The sequence below is a fragment of the Myotis daubentonii genome, chromosome 4, assembly GCF_963259705.1.
Source record: "Myotis daubentonii chromosome 4, mMyoDau2.1, whole genome shotgun sequence".
Lineage (NCBI taxonomy): Eukaryota > Metazoa > Chordata > Mammalia > Chiroptera > Vespertilionidae > Myotis > Myotis daubentonii.
In genome coordinates this window covers 42,222,656-42,234,373 of record NC_081843.1, presented here as the reverse complement: position 1 = coordinate 42,234,373, position 11,718 = coordinate 42,222,656, and positions in this window count along the sequence as shown.

Below are 11,718 nucleotides of genomic sequence, written 5' to 3'. Positions count from 1 at the left end.
AAAGATGTAGTCAATGTTTACCTTTTTTTTTGGTAGTTATTTCTGTTTTCTCTGTTTGAAGTTAAAACTTACAACATCATGCACATGAATGAAATTTTTTTTCTCTCCCCTCCTTTTTTCAACCACTTTTTCCTTTTGCAATTCAGAAGCTCTGCTCATTTCCTCATGGTTTTACCTGATAGGTTACTTTAGCTGATTAAGGTGGATATTTATATAAGTACTAGAGGCCCGGTGCACAAAAATTTGTGCACTAGGAGTGGGGGCGTCCCTCAGCCTGGTCTATGACCTCTTGCAGTCTGGGACCCCTCGGATGATGTCCACCTGCTGGCTTAGGCCCGCTCCCTAGGGGATCGGGCCCAAGCTGGCAGTCAGACATCCCTCTGGCAGCCCGGCAGCCCTCGGGGGATGTCCACTTGCCAGCGGGGAGCAGGCCTAAGCTGCAGTCAGACATCCTTAGTGCTGCTGAGGAGGTGGGAGAGGTTCCCACCACCACCGCTGTACTGGCAGCCGTCATCCTGGCTTGTAGCTGAGCAGAGCTCCCCCTGTGGGAGCACACTGACCACCAGGGGGCAGCTCCTGCATTGAGCATCTGCCCCCTGGTGGTCAGTGTGTGTCATAGTGACCAGTAATTCCTAGTCGTTCTGCTGTTAGGGTCAGTTTGTATATTACCCTTTTATTATATAAGATAGAGGCCTGGTGCATGGGTGGGGGCCGGCTGGTTTGCCCTGAAGGGTATCCCGGATCAGGGTGGAGGTCCCGCTGGGGTGCCTGGCCAGCCTGGGTGAGGGGCTGATGGGTGTTTGCAGGCTGGTCACACCCCCTTTCAGGTTGGCGGTCCCCACTGGGGTGCCTGGCCAGCCTGGGTGAGGGGCTGATGGCTGTTTGCAGGCTGGTCAACCCCCCCCCGCCCCAGTGGTGACCCTCACCCCATGGAGGTTTGGCCAGACTGGGTGAGGGGCTGATGGCTGTTTTCAGGCTGGCCACACCCCCTTTAGGGTGGGGGGTCCCCACTGGGGTGCCTAGCCAGTCTGGGTGAGGGGCTGAGGGCCGTTTTCAGGCTGGCCAAGCCTCGCCGGCGACAGTAGCTCCCAGCCGCTCCTTTTATTCTTTTTTTTTATTCTGGGATTTATTTTCCTTCTGTAATTGAAACTTTGTAGCCTTGTGAGGAGCTCAGAGCTTGGCTTCCTCCATCGCCAGGGGCAACCCAGTCCTGCTCGTTCCAGCTCTGTGGGTATGGCTGGCTGAAAGTAGATATCTGGGGCTTATTTACCTTCTATAATTGAAACTTTGTTGCTTTGAGTGGAGCTCAGAGCTGCCGCAGCAGGCGGGAAGCTTGGCTTCCTCCATCATTTGGGCAACCAAGCCTCCTGCTTGCTCCAGCTCCGTTGCTGCCAGCCGCCATTTTGGTTGGGTTAATTTGCATGTAGTTGCTCTGATTGGCTGGTGGGCGTGGCTTACGGCATAGTGAAGGTACAGTCAATTTGCATGTTTGTCTTTTATTAGTGTAGATCATAGTTATATTTCACTACATACGCCCCACAATTAGCACAAATATTTATAATGGAGTAGAAAAAACACAATAGAGCTGCTTATTTGATATGATGGATTGAATGCATTTGTCTCATTTTGCTCCCTCCTGAAAACCTGTGAAAACTACACTAAAGAGATTTAAAAGATAAATTCACCGAGAGGTGGGTACAACAGGAGATACGAACAACAATATCTTGTAAACTGGAAAGCAGGTGAACAGGGGGCATCTTAGCAGGTGCGGGAAACCACATGCTAAGCCTGGAGAGGGGAAAGCTGAGAACACCCTGAGTTCCAAAAGGCTATGAACTGGCAGCAGCAGGGACCCCTGGAACTGACAGAGGTTAGGGTGACAAGCAAATGAGGAGGCGTAATGAAAGCTGTTGTGGAGTCGAGTAGACAGACCTCACAGCTGGCTGCCCCTTCACCCAGGAACCTGCTGCCCTCCCAGCCCAGGGATACTGGAGGGTATTCCCAGCAGAGGTAAACTGGGAGACCCCAGGCAAGGCTAAAGGTGGGGTTCAAAAAATATGTGCACCCCTATGTTCATTGCAGCATTATTTACAATTATTTACAATAGCCAAGATTTGGAGGAAGCCCAAGTGTCCCTCAATAGATGAGTGGTTAAAAAAGTTGTGGTACATTCACACTGTGGAATATTACTCAGCTGTAAAAAAAAAATACAATGAAAAATAACAAAGAAGGAAATCTTACTTTTTATGGCAGCATGGATGGACTTGGAGAGTATTATGCTAAGAGAAATAAATCAGAGAGAAAGAAAAGTACCATATGATTTCACTAATATGTGAAATCTAATGAACAAAATAAACTAACAAAGTAGAGACAGACTCCTGGATACAGAGAAGAGACTGACAGCTGTCAGAGGGGAGGGGTTTGGGGGCTGGGTGAGACGGGTAAAGGGATTAAGTAAAGAAATAAATGAGACACATTAGCACAGCAGAGTGGTGATTGCCAGAGGGGTGGGGGTGGGGGGAGGTAGAAGAAGGTAAAGGGGGAAATAAATGGTGATGGAAGGAGACTTGACTTGTACACAATACAATGTACAAATGATGTATTGTAGAACTGTATGCCTGAAACCAATGTCACCCCAATAAATTCATTTTTTAAAGAAACTTAAGCCCATATTAGTGCAATTAATGATGAGTCCTCTCAGGTTTTCTTCTATTTAACTTTCAGAATACAGGAAGCCAGCCTCTTTTTGCGCAGGAGAGAGAGAAAGTATTCCAGCTGGAAACTGACCAGCCCTGGAGGAAAGACCTAAAGCTACTGATATCAAAAGTTCTGCAGCAAACAACCCAGCCAGATCCCTCTACAGTGGAGCTCAACATGGATAAACTCACCAACCATCTCAAAACTTCCCATCAGCTTTCTGGTTCCCCGTAAGTAGACAGCCAGCAGTTATCTGAGGGATATTGCTAACCCTGGAGACAGAAGCTAAAATGAACCCACAGGGGGAAAGGCAATGTGGGGAAATCAAAGAAGAAAACAAAATAACAAAATAAAACACCAAAAAGATCATTAACATCTTAGGAGAATTAAGAGAAGATACTGCAGTTTAAGGAAAAAATGCTATTGGTCAAAAAAGGCTAAATAAACCAAAGAGCAATAAAACCCAAGAACTTTCAAAGGAATAAAAACAATTTTTTAAAATTAAAAGCATAATAGCAGACATGGTATTTGGATTAGAATTAGAAATACTGAAAAAGAAAGTTGAATAACTTTTCCAGAAAATAGAGGAAAAGGACAAAGAAATGGAAACTAGGAGATTAAAGATCACAAAATTAGATAACTAGTACAGAAGTTCTAATAATGAGTTTTTTGTTCGTTTTTTTAAAGAGAGAACATAGGAAAAGGAAGGGAACAAAGCATCACAATTTTTTTTCAAAGAAGTTTTCCAGATCTGAAGAGCACGAATCTCCACTGAATGGGTGTCCAGCATCATGGATCAAAAGTGATCCACACCAAAATATGTCACCTTAAGATTTCAAAATAGGAGGAAAGTTCTACAAGTTTCAAAAACAGAGAAACAAATCACTTACAAAGGATCAGGAATCAGAATTATTTCAGCCTTCTCAACCGCATCACTGGGAGTTAAAAGACAATGGAGCAGAGTTATTTCCCATCTCAAATACATTGTCAGCACAAATGTCAATCAAGTGTAGAACAGACATTTTCAGACATGAGAGTTCTAAGAAAGTTTACCTTCTGTGCCCCCTGTCTGAGGAAGCTCCTGGGAACTGTGCCCACCAAAGCAAGGGAGTAAATAAACCAAGAAAGAGGAAGACCCAGAGTATGGAGTACCCAGAGCTGGATTCAGCAGCAAGGTGGCAGGCAGGAGCCCCAGGATAAGTGGGAACAGGATGCCAGGGTGACAGCTGCATGCCAGGTGAGGAGGGAAACCAGTCTTCACTGAAGCACTGTGACCCACGAGCTAGATGTGGTCCTTTGTGCTGCCTTTTCGTCCTCATGAATCTATTAAAGGCTTTGTCCCACCAGAGTAAGGGAGTACACCAAGCACGAGACCCAGGAAACGGGGAATCTAAACTTAGCCATGGTTCGAGGATGACAGCCAACAGTTCACTGGGAGGATGTCTTTAAAAAACTGTGTGTGTGTGTGTGTGTGTGTGTGTGTGTGTGTGTGTGTTGACAGACTATCTGATAAAATTGTTCTGTGAATGAAATGTTATGAAAGGTTTTTGGAAGTTGTAGGAAGAATTAATATGAAACTAAGCAAATGAAAAACCAAGGCAATTATTAATTTCAGGAAAAACAAAGGGTATACAACATTGAATATATTTAACCCGGAATTGTACTATAATGATACTGGGAGGATGGGAGATGTGGAACAGATGGATGGAGGGGCAAGAAAATGAAATCCTCAACTCGTGGAACAGAAAGTCACATGATAGTGTCTAAAAGAGGAAGCAAACACAGCGTCATTTTATATTTAGTACTAAGGCAGTGATGGCGAACCTATGACACGCGTGTCAGAGGTGACACGCGAACTCATTTTTTTGGTTGATTTTTCTTTGTTAAATGGCATTTAAATATATAAAATAAATATCAAAAAATGTAAGTCTTTGTTTTATTATGGTTGCAAATATCAAAAAATTTCTATATGTGACACGGCACCAGAGTTAAGTTAGGGTTTTTCAAAATGCTGACATGCCGAGCTCAAAAGGTTCGCCATCAACTGTACCAGGGGCCCAGTGCACGAATTTGTGCACATTGAAAGGAACTGTGGGCCATGAGGCTGTGGTGGGCACAGGGAGAGGTCTCAGCCCATCCTCTGCACCCCCACCCATTTAGGAATGAAATGCCATCATGTTTGCAATTTTTTTTAATTTAAATTTTTTATTGTTTAAAGTATTACATAAGTCTCCTTTTCCCCCCATTGACCTCTCTCCAACTGCCCCCACCCCCAGCACTTTTTAAAGAAAAGGTGTGTGTATAATTATAATATGTACATGCTGCTTGAAATTTTTATGATAAAATTTGTGGACTAAACCTTATGATCTAGAAAAATGAAGAAGTGTAAATACTGAAGCAACTGCTCAAAATGGTACCCTCTGAAGACAGGGACCAGAGGTGTGTGAGGGCTGGGGCAGGGACTGGTATGTTTTGTGAGAAGCCTTTTAGTTGTTACTTTTTGATTTCTACACTGTGAGCATGCCTCCCTGAGATAAAAACAAAAATTTAATTAGAAATTCAAAGGAATAGAAAAAAGGACTCGTGGTCCAATTACTTTCTACCACTACTAGTTACATGACTGGGGGCAAGTTCCTAACCACCGAATACCACAGGGTTCTGAGCTAGGAAGAAGGTTCAATGAAACCCTCTATTTCAAGTAAAAATCACTGATTCTCTCATGAGCCACAGGCTTATTTTAACTTTCTCTTTCTTCGTTAAAGGTCCAGGACCGTTTCTGGCTTATCAAATTGCATTGAAGAGAAAAGCAATTCTTAAGGAGGATGCATTTAGCTGTTTTATCATAAAAAATTTGCACTTGTATTCAGGTTTATCCTCTTCACAGGCAACATTAGCAAACCTGGCCTTCCCAGATTCCTAGTCTCTAACATGGAAAAAAATATGGAGCATGTGGAACAAAATAGCTCAAATGTAGAATCACTTGGGGAGTAATTTGGGCTTACATAGTTAAATGAAAAATCTCCAAAGTCATATTCGCCAGAATTACATCCAAGAACAACGTTTTATTTAGCAACTAACTGAGATGAATAGCAGCTTCAGTAGCTCTAAGCAAAGGCTCTATTCATCAAATTTAAGGACACAGGCAAAGGAAATTGATTCATTTCTGGACCTGATTGAGTTTCCACGGTTAGATGCATCGGAGGGAGACACGGTCTGAATGCCCCGATTCTGTGGTCATTGCCTGCATGCAATCTGGTCTGGAACACCCGCCCCTGTGTCCTCGAATCCAGCCAGGCTCCCCACATGGAAGAGACTCTTATCTTCATTCCACCGTTAGAATAATCAGTGAGATCTCTAATAAATACCTGCGATCTTTCGATGGAAGCACAGCTTTCTCCTCGGAGATGCCTGTATGTATGAAACTGGAGATATTAGAAGACCTCATAAAAAGAATGGTCCAGCTTGGTGCCTTGCACTTGGTTGGTCAATGGTTGTGAAATCAATCAAAGTTCTCATGTTACATTTATTAGATTGACACAGTTTTAAGATGCACTTTCACCTCCTCTCCATCATCCTGAGAGTCTGCTTGGGAGCCAGAGGCCCTTCTCCTCTGGCTTGTTATCACTGCCGCTCCCATAGCTCTTTCGAGTTGCAGTGGCTCAGTGTCTTCACTCACTTCTAGAGTGTAAACTCTCTGAAGGTGGGGACCATGTCTCTCTCTCACCCCTCACGATGCACGGCACATAGCAGGTCCGTAGAAAATACTTGTTGTAGGAGCAGGTTTGGTTCTGGTTTTCTCTTCTCAGTATCTAGGAGGCTTGTTTGATATCAGGATGCCAGGTTCCTTAGTAACTCATTAACTTGGGTGTGTAATCCTTGTCCCTGGAGTGAAAAAACCCTGGGTGTGAGCCTAAATTTGACCTATTAGCTGTGGGACCTCAGACAATTTGCTTTATCTCTCTGGAAAGGAGGTGAAAGCAACACCTCAAGATTTTGGTGAGAGGTGAATGAGATTGTGTGTGTGTGTATGTTGCAAGGACTTCTTTCCCTCCCCGCCCCCCCACCGGCTTCCCTCTGGCACCCGGGACCCAGGCTTCCCTCACAGCCCTGGCTTTGTCCAGAAGGTCGACTAAAAGGACATCTGATCTAATTAGCATATTATGCTTTTATTATTATAGATGATAGACTCCAGTACATTATAAGTACTCAGTACTATTAGATCTTTTCTGTTTGCAGCTCAAGTTACTGATGTGTAGAACTTGAAAGTAGTAATAGGGGTTGCAATTTTTTTTTTTAAATCCTCACCTGAAGATACGTTTTTATTGATTTGAGAGAGAGAGAGAGAAGCCTTGATTGTTTGCCTCCCATATGCACCCTGATCAGGAATCGAACCTGCAACTGGGAATCAAACCCACAACCTTTTGGTGTATAGGACAATGCTCCAACCAACAGTCACCTATCCAGAGCTGCAAACTAGTTTTAATAGTTCCAAGAGACTAATATAAGTGTTATATTTACTTATAATATTAACCAAAATGCTAAGCTCTTTTGGGAAATGTATCAACTTACTCTATCATGCTAGTCAGCAATCTTTCTTGGTACATACATGCCTTAGATTTATTAAAAATGAGAAAGTGAACTATTCATATATGTAACTTAATATGTAGAAACTCAAAATGTGGAGTTCATTAAGTGTTACTTGGGACTACAATGGACCCCTGGTTATTCAGAACCACCTACTTTGGGCCTGGATCACAATTCCAGAATTATTATGTGCTTACAGAATTTTGGAGGACTAAAGTGTTTGCTGTTAGACACATTGAGTTTATTTAGTAATAAAACTAAACCAGTTTCACATATTCTAGCTAGATGGAACTATTATACTTTTGCTTAAACTCATAACTGCATAAATCTATTTTATGTTAGAGGATTTTATTATAAGTTACTAAATAGTGGATAATGAATAATTTTATTACAGGCTTTTATTATTAGAGGGCCAGTGGCATGAAATGACTATGACATTCTAAAGAAAAATAGTTATATTTAAATAGTCCAGATTATTTGTGAAATCCTATAAAGCCTTCAACTGTCTTGTATTTTACTCTTTAAAATGTTTTTAAGAAATTTCAGCTAGCATACGTTGGGGAGTTAGTATAGAGAAATAAAACCAGAGAAGAGTAACAATTTACCAGCCTCATAAATATGCTATATAAATCCTAATGATTTCATCTGACTTGTTTATGACCAAATTGCTATGGGCCTGCTTATGGTAAGAAAAAGAGAGAGAGGGAGAGAGAGATCTTTTGATAGTATTTCTTAACTTCTTTAATATGTGGGTGATTTTTATGTTATTTTGCATTTTTAGTGAAACACCTCATTATCCTGATTTGAACTAGACTGAAGCCAGACTGAAAATTGGGAGAGGACATTTTTTACTAATAGGGCAACTAAGCATTAAGTCATGGCAACCACCAGATAACCCCCGTTTATGTTTTCTTAAACTAAAGATGTCTTTACTCCCCCTCCCATATTTGTATCATTACTCTGTTGAAAATATTATGAAAACCTGCTCCAAGGAAGACTGTTATAAGCCACAGGCAGCCATGCCCTTTGTGCCTGGGATGCGTAGGAAACGAGTCACACTTGCATCACCTGTCTGCACAGAATTTGTGATGGGTTTCATGTTCCTCGCCTAGGGCCGGCTCTGTGATGCGACCTGATATTGTAGAGTAAATTCTTAAGATGTTGCCTGCTGATTTGGATAAGAATTGTCTGTTTTCACCCTTTGCTTGCAACATATAAATTAATTAAAAATAGAATGTTGTGAGTACGTTTACCGCAACTTGGATCTTATCAAAGTATGACAGGAAGCTTTGGATTTTCTTACTGCATATAAGTTTTAAGGACTATTACCTCAGAGCAGTAACATCTAGCATTTTATATCACTGGTAGATGATACAAAAATGTCATAAACAACATCTCATTTTGTTCCTACAATAACTCTTTCAAGTAGGTGGCACAAATATTGTTAGACTCACGTTACCGATGAGGAAACTGAGGCTCAGAGAAGTTTGTTACTTGCTCATACTGAAATGGCTCATAAGTATTAAAATCAGGACGCCATCTTGGGTATTCTTATGTCTAGTTCTGTATTTCTTTTTCCCTTTTAACAAATGACATCAGCCGAAACCGGTTTGGCTCAGTGGATAGAGCGTCAGCCTGTGGACTGAAAGGTCCTAGGTTCGATTCCGGTCAAGGGCATGTACCTGGGTTGCGGGCACATCCCCAGTGGGAGATGTGCAGGAGGCAGCTGATCGATGTTTCTCTCTCATCGATGTTTCTAACTCTCTGTCTCTCTCCCTTCCTGTCTGTAAAAAATCAATAAAATTTATTTTTAAAAAATGACATCAAATTCACATAATATGAAAATGAACAATTTTGATTTTTGTTTGTTTATTTATATCCCCATGACATTTATTTTATAATGGGACATTTGTGCCTTTTGACCCCCTTTACTCAGTTAGTACGTGTTGGCCCTTGTGCCCCCACCTCTGGCAACCACCAGTCTGTTCTCAGTGTCTGTGAGCTCAATTGTTGTTGTTTTTGGATTCCAAATATAAGTGAGATCAACAGTATTCGTCTTTCTCTATTTGACTTGCTTTACTCGGTATAATGTCCTCAAGGTCCATCCATGTTGTCACAAATGATAGGATCTTCTCCTTCTTTATGGCCAAATAATATGCCATGTGTCTATCTATACACAATGGAATACTTACATATCCCACAAAACTATCAAGTGTAAAGTGTACAATTCAGAAGCATGTAGCGCATTCATAATATTGTGCGATCATCACCTCTATCTAGTTTCTGAACATTTTCATCACCCTCAAAAGAAAACTCCATCCCCGTGAATCAGTCACTCCCAAAATGCTTTCTGTCCATCTGGGCTTGCCTATCCTGGGCATTGCACATAAATGAAGCCATCCAATATGTGGCCTTTTGGGTCTGGCTTCTTTCACTTAGCCTAATGTTTTCGAGGTTCATCCACATTGTAGCATGCATCAGTACTTTCTTCCTTTTCATGGATGAGTAACACTACCTTTTACGAATATACTACAATTTCTTTTTCCATTGATGGGTATTTGGATCATTTCCACTTTTTGGTTTTTGTCAGCAGTGCTGCTAAGAACATTTGGACATTTGTTCAAATAATGCTAATTATTGCTAATGGATTTGTGGATTGTTTTCATTTTGGGGCCGTTATGAACAATGCTGCTATGAGCATTCATGTACAGATTTTTGTGTGGGCATATGTTTTCAATTCTCTTGTGTATATATCTAGGAGTGGAAATGCTGGGTCATATAATAATTCCATGATTAACTTTTTGAGGAACTGCCAAACTGTATTCCACAGCGGCTGTACCATTTCACGTTCCCATCAGAAATGCATGAGGGCTCTAATTTGTCCACATCCTCATTGACAGTTGTTATGTTTTCTCTGTGTGTGTTTTTTTAATTATGGCTAGCCTCGTGGGTGTGGAGTGGTATCTTACTGTAGTTTTGATTTGTATTCCCATTATGACTAATAATGTTGGGTATCTTTTCATGTGCTTGTTGGCCATTTGTATACCTTCCTTGGAGAAATGTCTGAGTCCTTTGCCCATTTTTTAAAATTGGTTTGCTTTTGTATTTCTCTTTTTAAAATCTAAATTATGGTTGGTCTCTCCCCCAGAATTCTACAATTGCTCCTTTGGAAAATTTACCTTCCTGCTCCCTAAGTGTGTAATTATGTGGGGAAAATATAATTACACATTTTTTAGATATTTTTTATATTACAGAACTCTGTGTAGCTATGTAATGGGAGAGGGGTCATCCTTACCTATGAATAGGTGGTGAGATCATCTATTTGTCAATCACTGTGGTGCAGTCCTCAGTCTGAGGGTGCCCCTCAAATGAGGAACCAGGGCTGAGGGGTGGGGTGGATGGCAGATTTGGGAACTGGGACTTCTATTTAACTTAGGCTAGCAAGAAGAGGCCTTGCCTGGTTTGCTGCACTCTGTCAGAGAATAGTGTGGCCTCTGCTTGGGAGTGGAAGGTTCCGATGGGGGTAAAGTGGGGGGTGGGGGGGTAGAGGGAGAGGCCAGACATCTTCTTAGCTGGCTGCTGCAGTCTCCTTGGCCAGAGGGCATTGTCTCTGGTCAGACAGTTGCCTGAAGGAGGCATGATCTTGTGTGCTCTTTGTATTTTATAGCTATTTCCTTTTTGTCCGTCTTAGTACTAAGTACAGCTCTTTATGAACGTGCCCACCTGTCTCAGGTGTGCTAAGGGAAACAGGAACAAAGGTTCTGTGAAGATTTGGCCCACTATTTGGGTGCTCCCAGAGCCAAGTGAGGTGGGAGCTGCAGTGGAAACAAGGGCGAGAAGACATCAGGAGTGAGGCAGGGAGCCAGGCTTCAGGCGGGGCCCTCTGGGGCCCTCCCTGACACGCCTCTGTGGTTACCCCTCAGGAGGGTCTATGTTCTTTTGCAAATATGACTGGAGAATACTTTGAGATGTTAATTTGAAGACTTTTCTCCTCCTATTTCCCCCTTTCACCTCCCTCCTTTTAATCAGATTGTTGGCTCTGGTCCACAATCTCAGGCAAAGGAGGCGACTGGCCGAAAAGCAGAAGCACACACGAAATTTCTTGCTTTTGTGCTTCCAAAGCCCAAATATTTAAGGGAGCTTAGCAGATTCTGGGTTTGAATAAAATGTGTGGATGAGGGAGGGGCTTTCCTTTTACCTTCAAACTTGAAAAACAGATTCTCCTGGGCTGGGGTGGGGATGCGGAGAGCTAAGTGAACACAGAGAGGACGGTTGTCCCAGGGGAGAGAGGACTACCTTCCAGAAGAGCCTGGGAGGCCCCAGGGAGGGACCAATTGTGTAGGGTGTGCTAGTCTGAATAATGCATCCCCCAAATTTCAGAATCCAATCCTGGAGTCTGTGAATATGTTACCGTACATCGCACAAAGGTCTTTGCGG